At 47.1% G+C, this 14,887-nt stretch overlaps 1 protein-coding gene across 1 annotated transcript in view; it reads right to left on the bottom strand.

The window, feature by feature from the left end:
- The window catches only part of RAF1 (Raf-1 proto-oncogene, serine/threonine kinase), a 58,606-nt gene extending 45,888 nt beyond the window's left edge, over window positions 1-12,718 (bottom strand). Inside the window, exon 1 of the mRNA XM_058679213.1 lies at window positions 12,332-12,718. The gene's annotated coding sequence lies outside the window, so the exon portion shown is untranslated. The remainder of the gene's footprint in view (window positions 1-12,331) is intronic.
- Between the last annotated feature and the right edge of the window lie 2,169 nt (window positions 12,719-14,887).

Below are 14,887 nucleotides of genomic sequence, written 5' to 3'. Positions count from 1 at the left end.
AAACACCAGGCACTTCACATTAGCGTCAGGACTTGCAGGGCAAACCCAACAGGGGATCAACAGGGGCTCACCTAGAATGCTGTTTCTGCTGGTGAGTATGAGAGCTGGGACTGGGGCAGGCCAGGCTGGGCAGGGCTGTAGGGTCCGTGGATCCTACAGCATGTGAGCTGGTTTAGGGGAAGAACCAGTCTGGGCTAAGCAGCTGTACCCATTGGTGCAAAAATTAGAGTAAGTGCAGGCTGATGGGACTTTGCTGCAGCATCAACTGGCAGGTGCTGGGACTGGGGGAACAAATTCTGTCAGGCTAGACCACAGAGCCACCTGAGAAGTGCAAAATCCCAGGCTGGGAGTGAGCCTCGTAGGGAAATTGTATACACCCCTCTGTTGGGTTACAGCTCCCATGGTGAGCATGGAAACCAGGGCTGGGGGCGGGCCTGGCTGGACAGGCGGTGGCATCCACTGGCATAAATGTGGGCTGATAGTGGGGTCAGTTGGGTTGAGCTAGGCTCCAACACCCACTGATGTATACAAGAGCTGGATGGGATGTGAAACAGACTGAACCAGTCTGCTGCACATACTGGCATATACAGGGCTGGAGGCAGGCCTGGTGGGGACTGAGGAGAGCAGATAGCTCCAACTGGGCTACAGCTCCCAATGGTGTGCGTGAGGGTCAAGTATGTGGTGGGAAGTGATGGGCTGGGCCATAGCATCCGTTGGTTTGCATATGACATGGGGCTGGAGGCAGAACTGACCAAGTGACCACAATCAACAGTATATGTTGATTGACTGAGCCAGACCCTGCACTGGCTGGCACACACAGGAATCAGGTCTGGGCTCACTTCTGGTGAGGTTTCTTTGGGGACCCTTCAACTGCATCACTGCACTCAGAACTCCCAACCACAGTGAAAAATCACAAGATATGTGGTCTGACCATGGAGTGTATGTTTCAGAACTAGGTCTGTAGGGCTGCTGAGGCCTGTGCAGTGGACGGCATGCCCAGATGCTCATGGGCGACAGGACAACCAGTTCATGAAGCCTGCAGAGGACATCTAGTACCATGGCGGGCAGAACAAATTAGACAGCTCTCCTGGACAAGTTCTGATAGCGAGTATCCAGGCAAATTCAGACTCCAAGTTGTATTATGTCAGCCAATGGGCCTTTCAACTTCGGAGCAATAAAATCAACAGCATCTCAGAGCTACTGAAACCACTTAAGCAGTATCCTCGGAAAAAGGTCCACATTGGGGATCGTGGGGTAACTACCCCCATTAGCACTTACTGATACAATTCGATTCTCTCCCTCCCTTTCCCAATATACAGCAAGACAAAAAGAGACTAGAAGCCGTTGTGTCATCTACTTTCTCATTCCTCAACTCTCCCCACACTAACTGATGGTCCACATGGGTAAACATCCCTCAACTAGGCAAACATCATCAAAAATAAAATGAATTTTTTATTTTAAAAAAAAATTTCCCTCCTTAAGCCTGCATGTGAAACCCAAGAAGATGCTCCTGGCTCCTGGCCTCAGATCCACTCAGCTCCAGCTGTTGCGGCCACTTGGGGAGTGAATCAACAGACGGAGGATTTTCCTGTCTGTCTCGCCTCCCCTCTTTATATATCTGACTTTGCAATAAAAATAAGTATATGTATTTTTTAAAAAGACCTTCCCCAATGTCCACATGTCCATTCATTCCTCTCAAATATGTAAACATATTTAGTTAGAAAGTCAGATTTACAGAGAGAACACAGAAAGATCTTCCGTCCACTGATTTACTCCTCAAGCTAGTTGCAACAGCTAGAGCTTAACCGATCCGAAACAAGGAGCCAGGAGCTTTTTCTAGGTCTCCAACATGGGTGCAGGGTCCCTCGAATGCTTTGCCAGGCTACCAGCAGGGAGTTGAATGAAAGTGGAGCAGCTGGGACACAAACTGGCACCCATATGGGAAAGGTGGTTGCACGGCGAGGATTAAGTCACTAGGCTATCACACTGGGCTCAGCTAACCATATCTTACCATGCTGATAAGGTAAATTTTCTGAGTTCATCACCTCTTCATATTCATTTCACTACTGAATTCAGTCCTGGTCCATCTAACATACTAGGTAATCAGTTTCAAGATTACTTTAAGATTCAAAGATTTTCTATTTTTTTAAATTTAACTATCCACACAACTGGGCCCGGTGGCATAGCCTAGTGGCTAAAGTCCTCGCCTTGAACGCCCCAGGATCCCATATGGGCACCGGTTCTAATCCCGGCAGCTCCACTTCCCATCCAGCTCCCAGCTTGTGGCCTGGGAAAGCAGTCGAGGATGGCCCAATGCTTTGGGACCCTGCACCCGCGTGGAAGACCTGGAGGAGGTTCCAGGCTCCTGGCTCCGAATCGGCACAGCACTGGCCATTGCACTCATTTGGGGAGTGAATTATCGGACGGAAGATCTTCCTCTCTGTCTCTCCTCCTCTCTGTATATCTGACTTTGCAATAAAAATAAATAAATCTTAAAAATAAATAAATATTAACAATTAAAAAAAATAAATAAATAAAATAAATAAATAAATTTAACTATCCACACAACTGAAAAATCTAGAAGACAAAGAATCACCCTCGCACATAAACATTTCTGTAGCACAGACCTATCTCAATACCGACCTCATCCGAGGCAGCCAAGTAAGACTAGCTTGGAAAGGCTCATGCTAGTTTCCCAACAGTCCAAAAGGACATTCTGACGCACTGCAAGTTGGCTTTGGTGTGTCAATATTTTGGGTTTCTTCACTCCTCTTTCTCAATTTCTGACCACAAACTTGTAACTTCATCAAGTAGCCAGCACAAATGCAAACTAATAATGTGTCACTCTTAGCAATCAGGGTCTGCCTAAGTTCAGAAAATAGATGCTACTGTCTCAAGGCAAAATTAACTTTAAAACACAAGCTTAAAGCATGGCCTAGTGGCTAAGGTCCTCGCCTTGATCCCATATGGCCGCTGGTTCTAACCCCGGCAGCTCCACTTCCTCTCTGTCTCTCCTCCTCTCAGTATATCTGACTTTGTAATAAAAATAAAATAAATTTTTAAAAAGAAAAAAAAAAAAAAAAAACACAAGCTTAAAATGGACCGATTTAAAATGCAATTAAGCTAAAGCAACTGGTTCTCAAGCGAAAAATGTCTAGAGCCAATTACATTTTTAACTCTCATCACACACAAGCTTTTCATTTTTTTTTAAAGATTTATTTCTTTCTAGTGGAAAGTCCGATTTACAGAGAAGGAGAGAAAGAAGATCTTCCATCCACTGGTTCACTTCCTAAGTGGTTACAATGGCCAGAGCTGAGCTGATCCAACCTAGGAGTCTCCTCCGGGTCTCCCACGCAGGTGTAGGGTCCCAAGGCTTTGGGCCGTCCTCCACTGCTTTCTCAGGCCACAAGCAGGGAGCTGGATAGGAAGTGGAGCAGCCAAGACATGAACCAGTGTCCATATGGGAGCCCAGTTGCATGCAAGGGAAGGACTTTAGCCACTAGGCTACCATACCAGACCCCAAGCTTCTCATTTTAAATCATTCAGTTAAAAACTTTTAACGCCCAATTTTTTTTTTAATTTCTAAATGAGAGTCTCTTCACCAATTATGCAATCATTAATTCTAAAACAGATTCCTTTAAAATAACTATCTAAACAACACAGAAATGAAGCTGGACAACTATGCTGACAGCCAGATAATGAGATTAAACAGCTATGGCTAAACTCTAAGGGAGGGGAAACCAAAACACCATCATCCCTCCTGCTAAATCAGTCACCTGGAAAACCTGACCTGTATCCATTCATACTGTTCTACAGACAAGGCACCAATTTCAGAGGCAAATTTTGCATATCCAATAAATGGCCAAAATAAAATCATTACAATTCCTCAAGAATAAAAAGATATAGGGGCGTGGCCTGGCGGCGTGACCTAGCGGCTAAAGTCCTCACCTTGAAAGCCCCAGGATCCCATATGGGCACCGGTTCTAATCCTGGCAGCTCCACTTCCCATCCAGCTCCCTGCTTGTGGCCTGGGAAAGCAGTTGAGGACGGCCCAAAGATTTGGGCTCCTGCACCCACATGGGAGACCCGGAAGAGGTTCCTAGTTCCCAGCTTCAGATCGGCGCAGCACCGGCCAATTGCGGCTCACTTGGGGAGTGAATCATCGGACGGAAGATCTTCCTCTCTGTCTCTCCTCCTCTGTGTATATCTGGCTGTAATAAAATGAATAAATTTTAAAAAAAAAAAAAAAAGACCAGTTGTAGAATGAGGATTGTAGTAGGAATGTGTTACTGATTGATAGGCGCGCCAGCATGGATAACATCCTGCCTTAGGTGACACAAATGCAGAATTATCTTTAGTAACACCCATTTAATCATGACGTAAAAAGTCTGAGCCAGAGTTTAACTGATTCTGTATAAATAAGGCGGACGGCTTTATTGCTGTGTCCACTATCATCATCATGGAATTCTAGTGGTCCGTCTCTTTCTTTCTCTCTTTGCGCTGACTCCATGCACACTTCACGAGTTCCGAACCCCGGGCCGGAGCTGGACTCCGGCAGTGACCAGCAGATGGAAGATCTTTCTGTCTCTCCTCCCTACAGATACGCCTTTTCAATAAAAATTTTTAATTTCAAAAACTATTCTCTATGCCTTACTGCCTCTCCCAAAAAAAAAAAAAAAAACTAAATAACAGCCGCACACACACACAAAGAGAGTCAGCCTCAAGCAACAGTTTTTTTTTTAACTGTTTGTAGAAAAAGAAATTAATCATTACACAGGAAGCATCCATTTGAGTAAAATCTAATGAAATAACAAACTCACCACTGACTGTTTGATGGTCCTAAGAAAAACAAACGCAAAGGGTTCTTGAGGAGGAGCTCAAGAAGAGAAACATCATTAGTAAATGAGGAGGAAAAAAAGGGTATTAAGTTTCAAAAGATGATTTTTGAAATGGCTCTTAGAAGACCTGGCGCAGTGGCCTAGCAGCTAAACTCTTTGCCTTGCCTTGAACGCGCTGGAATCTCATATGGGCGCCGGTTCTAATCCCGGCTGCCCCACTTCCCATCCAGCTCCCTACTTGCAGCCTGGGAGATCAGTCAAGGTTGGCCCAAAGCCTTGGGATACTGTACCCACGAGGGAGACCCGGAAGAGGTTCCTGGTTCCAGGCTTTGGATCAACGCAGTACCGGCCGTTGTGGTCACTTGGGGAGTGAATCATGGGGCGGAAGATCTTCCTCTCTGTCTCTCCTCCTCTCTGTATATCTGACTTTGTGATAAAAATAAAATGAATCTTCAAAAAAAATTTTTTTCAATAGCTTTTTTCTTTCTAAGATTCATTTGTTTTCACTGGAAAGGCAAATTTACAGAGAAGGAGAGAGAGAAGTTCTATCCCCTGGTTCCCTCCCCAAGGGCACAAAGGAGCCGAGCCAATAGGAAGCCAGGATCTTCTAGGTCTCACAAGGGTGCAGGAGCCGAAGGCACTGGGCCATTCTCAGCACTTTCCCAGGACGTAAGCAGGCAGATGAATGGGAAGTAGAGCAGCCAGGACACGAACCGGCACCCACACAGGATGAGCCAACTGAGCCACTTTGCCAGGCCCAATAGTTTTTAATTACATTTAGTTGCTGCATCTGATTCCAACATCAACTTTAGAACATTTTTATCGCCTCAAAGGAACTCCTATCACAACCACAGTCCATTCTCCACCTCTCCCAGCCCCCAATCGATTCTGTGTTTCTATGGGTTTGTCTGCTAAGGAGTTTTCACACTAATGCAATTATCAGTAGATTTTTCTGCCTTGTTCTTTCACTTATCAAATGTTTTCAAGGTTCATCCATGTTATGGCATTTATCACTACATCATTTCTTTTTATTATCGATATTACCAATATCCCATTGTGATTCTAATAATTTCAGAAACATGGGGTTGCTTCAGTGGCTCAACAGGCTAATCCACCGTCTGCAAGCACCAGGATCCCATATGGGTGCTGGTTGGCAGCCACATGGGAGACCAAAAGAGGCTCATGGCTTCTTATTAATTCGTCTCCAGGTGTTGCTGCCATCTGGGAAGTGAAGCAGCAGAAGGAACAGCTTCACCTCTCCTCTCTGTAAATCTGCCTTTCCAATAAAGAAATTCAGAAACATAATTTTGTGTTCAGCATTTTTCATGTTGTATTAATCAGCTTTTTATTACCTCAATAAAGTATCTGAGACAATCAGTTTCATAAAAAAATAGTTACTTAGCCCAGTTTCAGAAGTCCAGATCAGGAGGCCCATTGGTCCTGCCTTTAATGACGCAGTGTGGATGGAGGAAGGGTCGCAGAGCAAGCCAGGGTGTACACAGAATAGCTAGGCCAGAGCTCAGACTTCAATAATAATCCTCTGGCAAGAACCACCTTCCAAAGGCATGACCCCAACCAACCTAAGGACCTCCCACTAGGCCCTACCTACTAAACACCAGAACCAGTCTCTTTAAGAATTCAGCCTCTTGGGCCCAGCAGCGTGGCCTGGCGGTTTAAGTCCTCGCCTTGAACGCCCAGGGATCCCATATGGGCGCCAATTCTAATTCCGGCAGCTCCACCTCCCATCCAGCTTCCTGCTTGTGGCCTGGATAAGCAGTCAAGAACAGCCTGGTGCTTTGGGACCCTGCACCCATGTGGGAGACCTGGAGGGAGTTCCTGGCTCCTGGCTCCGAATCGGCACACTCCAGCAGTTGTGCTCACTTAGGGTGTGAATCATCGGACGGAAGATCTTTCTCTCCGTCTCTCCTCCTCTCTGTATGCCTGATTTGTAATAAAAATAAATAAATCTTAAAAAAAAAAGAATTCAGCCTCTTGCCACCATTAATTTATGACTTTGGGGTATAGACACCTACAAGAGTTTGAGGGTCAGATCATATTCAAATCACAGCCCATGTAATAAACGTTTCTCCTTGAGAAGCAAGGAGCCAAACCACAGTTGACACATTCACTTTACTATTTATTGTTCATCTGAATTGTTCCTAGTTTTTTCTATTGTGAATAATTTTTTTTAAGATTTATTTATTTTTATTGGAAAGTCAGATATACAGAGAGGAAAGACAGAGAGGAAGATCTTCCGTCTGATGATTCACTCCCCAAGTGACCGCAACGGCCAGAGCTGCGCTGATCTGAAGCCAAGAGCCAGGGACTTCCTCCAGGTGTCCCATGTGGGTGCAGGATCCCAAGGCTTTGGGCCATTGCCCACTGCTTCCCCAGGCCACAAGCAGGGAGCTGGATGGGAAGTGGGGCGCCCATATGGGATCCTGGCATGTACAAGGCAAAGACTTTAGCTACTAGGCCACTGTGCAGGGCCCTGTGAATAGATTTTCTTAAATGCAAGTGAGAATTCCTTTCTAATCTGTTTTGACTCCAGGAAATGCTTATCCCAGAAACTTTTCAATTTCCAATTAGATCAGCCACAGGGGGCAAAAGCTGGGTTCTTCCAAGGGAAAAAAAACTCAAGATTTCATCTATCCCCAACCTAGATGAAGCATGGATTTAATTTATTTGAAAGGCAGAGTTACACAGAGAAATAATTGACAAGATAAAGCTGTCCCATTCACCGGTTCAATCTCCAAAGGGCCACAACAACTGGGACAGCACAGGCCAGGAGCCAGCAATTCGGCACGTATGGCCAGGGTCCAAGCTCTTCTTCATGGGCAGGGAACTGGATAGGAAGCAGAGCAGCCACGGACGGGGGACAGCTGAAACCAACGCTGCTACAGCTTCGGCCACAGCCACCAATGTTAAAATCTACCTGAAGGCAAAAAGAATGCCTCAAAATACCTACAGTAAGGATGAAAATACAGTTACAAAGGCATAGTAACCATTAAGTAGCCTGATTCTTTCACTGAAACCTACAGAGATGAAGAAAGGTAAACATTCTATACAACTATAATGCCTGCGATCTTGTTGCTTCTAAGACCACTTTTATTTCCACAGCAAACTGGAGGAAACCATCTGACTGCAACAGTGGTACTTACCTCTCACTGCTGAATGCTAGTAAATCAAATGAAAAAGGGGCAGGAAAATGGCACTGGTCACGCCAGCATACACTCAGAAGCAAACAAACATACTGAATGCACTCAAATCTCCCAATCATTAACCAAAAATGTAAACAACATTTACATCACAAAACAGGTTTAAATTCTAAACTACTTTCAGAATTGCTAATTCCCACCCGTAAAATCTCTTAGAATCTGGTCTTAAAATAAAACTACCCACCAAGTGTACCTAAAAAAATACTATGTATACTGATTGGAATGTGATGCCAATTAACACACTTTGTAATTTGCCCAAGAACTTCACACACCCTGAGCCAAAACCAATAACAAAGAAACAACACGCACTTGACATTTTCCTTGGTTAAACTAAGATTCTAGAAGTAATTTTAGAAGAAAGGCAAACAAATCTGAAGTTAACTACTAAAATCATAGACAGCTGCACAATTCTGGGAAAAAGGAGTTACAGAATGACTCAAATATTGTGAAATTAGATGAAATCTTTAATATGTAATGAAGCCTATTTTTTACTCACAACTAAGGCAAGGATAAAATACTCAGGCACGGCTATCGTAATAACAGATGGATAAGATAGTGTAGCCCTACATCAGAAGCACTGACTGAATTGTGACCCAAATATCTAACTTTACACTTTGAACCCAGTGAGAAGAGCAACCAGGAATTGGTCCACATACTCTAAAACATAAAACGTAAAGCCTAAACCATTAATCTAGTGCTCTATGATTTTCCAATTTACTCAAGAAGCCATCCTCCCCCAAGTAATTTATTTTTGAAGAATAACATCTATGGTCTGCACAACTTAAAAAAAAAAACAAAACACTTTTCAAGTCAAAGCTGGATTTTGTGGTTCCATTAACTCCCTCACTGTCACAGTAGTCTACCATCTTTCAGGAACAGTATTAAAAATTTTCTTCTGTAAGTCAATATTCAGGCACGCTCTTCGCTTAACAAGTTCTCAACATCAGGAAAACCAGGCACGGCCTATTCTCCTAACATGCAAACAGAAGTACTCCATTTGTAATGTTTTCTATTTTGGGGCAGGAAGCTAATGAAGTTTTATCTGAAACTTAAAAGCAACATAATCATACACTTGCTACTCATAAACTACCTGAAATACTAATTTGAAGTTACTAATTTTATTTTCCATTTCATAATCTAATAATTCTGAATAAGCCAAATTTAACTTCCAAGAAATTATAGTTGTTGTTTAATCCTTGAAGCATAAAAAAGGGATATATTCTAACTCAAAGCAACTAATTCCAGAGGAGTTATATTATTTAACTTTTTTTAAGATTTTTATTTATTTTTATTGGAAAGGCAGATGTACAGAGAGGAGGAGAGACAGAGAAGAAGATGTTCCCTCTGGTGATTCACTCCCCAAGTAATCGCAACGGCTGGTGCTACACCGATCCGAAGCCAGGAGCCAGGAACTTCCTCCAAGTCTCCCACATGGGTGCAGGGTCCCAAGGCTCTGGGCCGTCCTCCACTGCTTTCCCAGGCCACAGGCAGGGAGCTGGATGGGAGGTGGAGCTGCCGGGATTAGAACTGGCGCCCATATGGAATCCAAGCCCATTCAAGGTGAGGACTTAACCGCTACCTCGCCGGGCCCTTAACTATTATTTACATCATCTTTTAGACACTCACTGCCATAAAGGACCAGTTTAATTTGCTTCTGTTAAATCAAACATCAAAAATATGTTCAATTTACTTGGGTCCTGCCTTGTTTGAGGCACACACTTTCTTCAACTACTGGTAAGACTGCAACAAAACTAAACAATTCCACTTCAACTACAATCACAAGCATGACATGCCTAAAAGATAAGTTTCTAGAACAAAAACAGTAACAGGTTTACTTTCCCATCTACCCAGCATTCAATTGGGTCCAATGTTTCTGACACATTTTCAACAGCCTCTCCCTTGAAAGGATAAAGAGTAAACACAAGCCAAGAGTATCTCAGCGCCCTTTGGTGGTGTATAATCTACACAACACGAGACCTAGGAGCACCTAACTGAAGGCAGTTAATAACCTCTCTAACAGAAGTATTAATCACAATGCAGCTATTTTTGAAAAACTAGGTTCTCAGTACTAAGGGACAACAAAATTGCAATCTGGGGAAATCAACCTAGAAGTAGTTTGCTACCTAAGATAAAATACATCAACCAGGGCTTGGTGGGGTGGCTTCGCAGCCCAAAGCCTTGGGACCCTGCATCCCTGTGGGAGACCTGGAAGAAGCTCCAGGCTCCTAGTTTTGGATTGGCTCAGCTCCAGCCACTGTGGCCACTAGAGGAGTGAATGGAAGGATGGAAGATCTTCCTGTTTCTCCTCCTCTCCGTATATCTGACTTTCCAATAAAAATAAAATAAATCTTTTAAAAAAACACATCAACCAAACTAGAACAATTAATTACTTTCTAGACCTATTCAGCTAGGGATTTTTAGATTTGTTATTATTATCATTATTTCGGTGAGGGGTAGGCAGAGGAAGACCTTCCATCTACTGGTTTATTCCCCAAGTGTCCACAAAGGCCAGAGCTGCTACAATCCGAAGCCAGGAGCCAGGAGCCTCTTCCGGGTCTCCCACACAGGTGCAGGGTCCCGAGGCTTTGGGCTGTGCTCCACCGCTTCCCCAGGCCACAAGCAGGGAGCTGGATGGGAAGTGGAACTGCAGGGATTAGAACCGGCGCCCAAATGGGATCATGGCACATGCAAGGCAAGGATTTAGCCTCTAGACGATCCCACTGGACCCTCAGATGTTTCTTTTAATCTGATAATTTCTATTTGACTAAGAAACATGATTTATATAGAAACAATCATTTAAAATTTAGAATGACTAGAAGGTACCACAATTATAAAGTCAACATTTTGTAAGTATAAGTTTAGGACAGTCTTGCAAGAATCTCTTAGGAAGATCAACTCAGTTTATTCACCACTGTATAAATGTAGAACACCTGATATCAAACGCTAATCAAAAATGCTTTTTAAAGGTTTTAACAAAGCCAATCTTTTCAATTACTAACAGCTTCAACTTCATGGGGGAGGGGGTAATAGACGAGTAATCAGCAAGAACAATCAGCCAAGTATTTGATACAATGAAAATTAAACCAACTGTAATACAACCCTCTCCACAACGACAAAACAAAGTCCTTTCACACAATCTTGCACCTTTTCTTTAATTATTTCCACCACGCAGTCCGGACTGTCAACTGTTCCCCAAACTCATCCCAAATCCCGTAGGCCTCCAGGCCTTTACTGTCACCCACCCGAAGGCCTCACCGCCCCCTCACCAAAGCCCTTCAAAACGCACCCCTCCAGTGCACCAGCTTCCTCAAAGGCCCCAAGCAAAGCGAGCTGTTCTGAATTCCCAGCACCCGCGCCAGCCAATCCTCAAGGCACCGCATTGTCGTCACGCCCGGGCACCCTCTCTGCTCAGGCCAGAAGCACTCGCTGACTGGACGCACTGCCCACTCCCGTCAAGAGATCCCTAGGACTCGGGTCCCATCTCAGGGAGACCCTTACATTCTTCCCAGCAGAGGACGGAGCCCAGCGGCACACCCGGGGCCCTGCAGAGAACAATGAATGAACACAGCCTCCAGGGGCCCCCTCGAGACGGCCAAACTTGGGTCTGGGCTCCGACAAGCAACTGGCGATGCACCGACCCGGCTGCTCCTCACTTTCCCACCAAAGACAGCCCCGGCCTGCCAAGCGCCCCGAGGCCAAGGCTCGGGATAAGGATCCCAAACCTCTCATTAGTCACCCGCAGACACCTGAAACCCCAGGCGAAGCCCCCGTATCCTTGTGGCGCGGCACCGAACCATTTGCTCGGTTCTTCCCCGATTCCACTTCGCCCAACCTAAAAGGGTGTCACTTGACTGACGGGGCCCTGGAAGATGGAGCAAGGCCGTCCCGCCCCCACCCCGCAGTCCGCGCGACCGAAGAAAAGGAATTAGCCGGTCTGACTGACCACACACACACACACACACACACACACCGGGCAGCTCTGGGCAGATTTTTCTTCCAGTGCCAAAAAACGAGGAATGCGCACTGGGCAGAAGGCTGGCGCTGGCATGTTTCCGAGAAACACAAGGGAATCTGCAATGGGGACGTGGGAACCGGGCTCGCCGGCGATGACACCGGGCACGGGGCCCGGCGAGCGCCACCCGGGGTGACAGCGGCCTGCCCGGCCCTCCGCTCGCCAGCCCCGGGGCCGTTCCGAGCGTCCAGCGCCGCCCGGGCCGGGTCGGCAGGGAAGCCGAGCCGACACCCCTGCCCCGGCGTCCCGGCCCCGCAGCCCACCTGAGGGAGCCGAGCCGCCCCCGCGTCCGTCCCGTCGTCCGGCTGCGGCTTCTCGTCCGCTCCTCCTCCCTGCGGCGGGTGAAGGAACGGGAGGCAGTCACATTCGGCGCGTCCCCAACCCAGGGGACGGGGCCCCGGGAAGCCCTCGCATCCTCGCACTCGGGCTCCGCGCCTCAGGGCACACGCCCTAAAGCCCGGACAGCTGTCCCTTCTCGGGGCCCCAGGAGAGCAGCAGAGAAGACGTTCCCGCCTCACGCTCGCTCTCTTACTCCCGCCATCTAAGATGGCGGCTCCAGAGCCCGCGACGAAGAGACTCTCGGGCGGCCCCGGAGAGCGAGCCCTCTGCTCGGTGCTCCTCTTCCCGACCTGCGGCTCCCCACTTGTGCGCCGGCCCTCCCGGAGGACCGTGGATTTCAAGTTCGGATCGGGGATCTAACGCTCAGGTCTGAGCTGCGGCCCCGCCTCCCGAGGCGGGGCCTCTCCAGGCCGGCGGCCGCCATTTCGCAGCCTAGCTGCCGTGCGGCGGTGTGATCCAGAAGCCGAGGGCCGGAGGGGCGGCTGCCTCCGTCTTCTGTGGCTCGGGAGATACCTGGCGGTGCCAGAGGACACAGAGCAGTTTCCATCTTGGGCGCGTCCAGTCCGAACCAGACACTAGAGCAATCGAGTCCCGAAGCTGCCACTAAATGGGAAAAGCCCGAAAGACTTGGAGGCCGCATTTGTTTCACCTGTTAACTCAGGAGCTCATCCCCGCCCCCTTTGACCTGACTGCAGGTGATGGAAACTCTTGATCATCTCCAGTCGGCCCCAGGCACAAGGAAAGCTTTTTGTGTGCTGGGCAATCGCTGAAAGGTGCCCGTTCGCAACCCGTTCCTATCTTTTTGTATCAAAAACGGTCTTTTACTGAGCAGGTCCCATGAGGAGCTTTTTGGAAGTGACCTAGGGGAATCTAATGGCAAGTGGAAACGTTGTCCTGAGCACTGGAATCAGCCATAAGAATCCCTCCCTAGAAGGGATGAGAGCCAAAGAAAACGAAGAAATTGAGGAAATCCGCGTCGCAATGTCTGTGCCCAGATCATAATGACCAGAAGCTGTGGGCTGATGTTTTCAAATATCAGGAGAAGGTTCCTGATGTGGAGCAGCCTCGAGGGCAACTGTTTGTTTTGTTTTGTTTTGTTTTTGGGTGAACTAGTTGTAACTAACACCTACCTGCCTTACAGGATTGAATGGAGTTTAAAAAAAAAAAACCCACGGAGACCTCTGAGTGCAAAGCCTGGGCCTGAGATCTGGAGCCTGACTGGGTTTGGGTTTAGACTTTGGCACTTTGTTATCTGTGACTTGGACAAGTCATCTAAACTCCATTCCCTAGTCTGCAAGGAAAAGGGGGTGCCCACCTGCTGGAGTAGCAAGCGGGAAGAAAAAGCTGTGTTCACAGAGGCATCTTATCTGCTTACTGAAGGCCAAGTGAAGCCACCCTGGCCCACCCCCAGGCCATTCCTCCTGCTTTCAGCTTCTTCCCCTCTCCCGGCAGAAGCTTGCCCAATACTTATAGCAAACTTAGGAGGCCCGTTCCTCCCTCACACTGTAGCTGAGCTATAGGAAGGGCTACTTCGTTACAGTTTGATGAAGTGAAATTCACACAAAACGAACCTCTAGATTCAAAACATTCTCTAACCCAGTCTTTCAAATGCTTTTTTTTCAAATTGCTTTAAAGAATGGACACACGAAGCATTGTCACATCAAATAGGAGGGAAAGAATGATGGATAAGAAGGAAGGCTGGCACATGGCTTCAGGCAGGCTCAACTCCGGTCATGGTAGGCATTTGGAGAGTGAACCAGAGAGTGGAGGATCTTTGTCTCTCCTTCTCTCTGTAAATCTGCCTTTCCAATTAAATTAAATAAATCTTTAAAAAAGCAAAAACAGTTCACCAGGGAAGACAAACAGCAAACAAATTAACAAAGTTATGAACGAGCCTGGTCATTAGGACTAGTAAATCACAGGAAGGAATGAGAGGAGGTGATAGTACTAGAGGCATGTGCCCTCAGACGCTCCAGGCAAGTGAGGCCTTTGTGGGTGATGGCGAGGCCAGGCACTGAATGGTAAAGAGGAGTGGGAGGACAGCCAGGCAGGTGGGACACATCCGAAGGTCACAGAGGGAGTGGTGTGCAGGCCAGTGTGCAGGGAGCGCTGGGGGCCCGCGCAGATGAGGCCTGTGAAGCAGGGAAAGGGCAATTGATGGCAACACGGCCAGCCTAACTCCCTCCCCTATGGCCTTTCCATGCCGCTCTGCTTTCTGGCAAGTTTAATTTTAGTCCCAGATGAATTTGAATCGTGGGCCTAAGCTGGACTGGGTGCTAGGAAAGCCAGAGCCATGCAAACAGTTCTACAACCAGGTGACACACACGCACTCCCGTGGCTCTCCTAGCCAGCCAAGGCAGACACCCAGCCGCAGCAGGGAGGGAGGGAGTAGCCAGCCTTGCCATGGTGGGGCAGGAAAGCTGAGGAGGAGTCGGAATTTTCCAGATTGAGAAGGTAGGAGTGCAGGGCGGGGGAGAAGA

The sequence above is a fragment of the Ochotona princeps genome, chromosome 21 (genome assembly GCF_030435755.1).
Source record: "Ochotona princeps isolate mOchPri1 chromosome 21, mOchPri1.hap1, whole genome shotgun sequence".
NCBI classification, from domain to species: Eukaryota; Metazoa; Chordata; class Mammalia; order Lagomorpha; family Ochotonidae; genus Ochotona; species Ochotona princeps.
The sequence above is the reverse complement of the archived record's forward strand: the minus strand, read 5'-3'. Positions and strand labels throughout refer to the sequence as shown.